This window comes from Sinocyclocheilus grahami, unplaced genomic scaffold (genome assembly GCF_001515645.1).
Source record: "Sinocyclocheilus grahami isolate Dianchi unplaced genomic scaffold, SAMN03320097.WGS_v1.1 scaffold2492.1, whole genome shotgun sequence".
Classification (NCBI taxonomy): domain Eukaryota; kingdom Metazoa; phylum Chordata; class Actinopteri; order Cypriniformes; family Cyprinidae; genus Sinocyclocheilus; species Sinocyclocheilus grahami.
In genome coordinates, this window is record NW_015507671.1 from 237 (window position 1) to 1037 (window position 801).

Below are 801 nucleotides of genomic sequence, written 5' to 3' on the forward strand. Positions count from 1 at the left end.
ATTTCTCTCTCTCTCTGAAAACCTGGCAACCCTGGCTATGTTAACTGCCGAGGGCCATCTGGTCCAAAATAAGTAAAAATATATATAAGACTTCAACTGTAAATTATAATAACAAGAATAACGCTTATTAAATATTATAGTGAGTGTGTGTGTGCTGGCTGTATTTGGCTGAGCAGTGAGTTGTGTGCTAGATTTCTCTCTCTCTCTGAAAACCTGGCAACCCTGGCTATGTTAACTGCCGAGGGCCATCTGGTCCAAAATAAGTAAAAATATATATAAGACTTCAACTGTAAATTATAATAACAAGAATAACGCTTATTAAATATTATTATTATTAAATATGACAGCGGAGCAGAAACAGGCTCAAAAACCTAAGACTGGTGAAAGAATGCAACAATTTATTGCATTAGTTTTCCTAACACTACAACAAAAGGCAAAAGCTGGGAAAACATCTGTGAACTATATATAGCCGGTATAGCGGTGTGCATTCTCAGCTCTCTGATTGGATGAACAGCGAAGACCTCCTGACCCGGATGTGATTAGGCGGAAAGAGGAAGTCAGTAGTTTTTCCGGTGATGTGAAAACGCGCCGGGTACATCACGGGTGAGTAAAAGACTGATTGTCCGTATTAGCTTGAGTTAGAGTTTATAAGCGCGCTACTGAGGGGTTCAGCAGGTATTTATGCGTGTTTTGGAGCTGAACGTCATGTGACCGCAAGCGTGATGACGCAGTGAAACACTCAAAACAAACACTGAAACTTTTTCTGCAACTAACCGGCGCCTCTAGTGCTCACACACACAC

General features: G+C 40.8%; 1 protein-coding gene across 2 annotated transcripts in view; it reads left to right on the plus strand.

Moving 5' to 3' along the window:
• Positions 1 to 514: 514 nt before the first annotated feature.
• The window catches only part of cdk11b (cyclin dependent kinase 11B), a 20932-nt gene continuing 20645 nt past the window's right edge, over positions 515 to 801 (plus strand). For both annotated transcript variants that reach the window (XM_016261589.1, XM_016261590.1), the window contains exon 1: positions 515 to 603. The gene's annotated coding sequence lies outside the window, so the exon portion shown is untranslated. The remainder of the gene's footprint in view (positions 604 to 801) is intronic.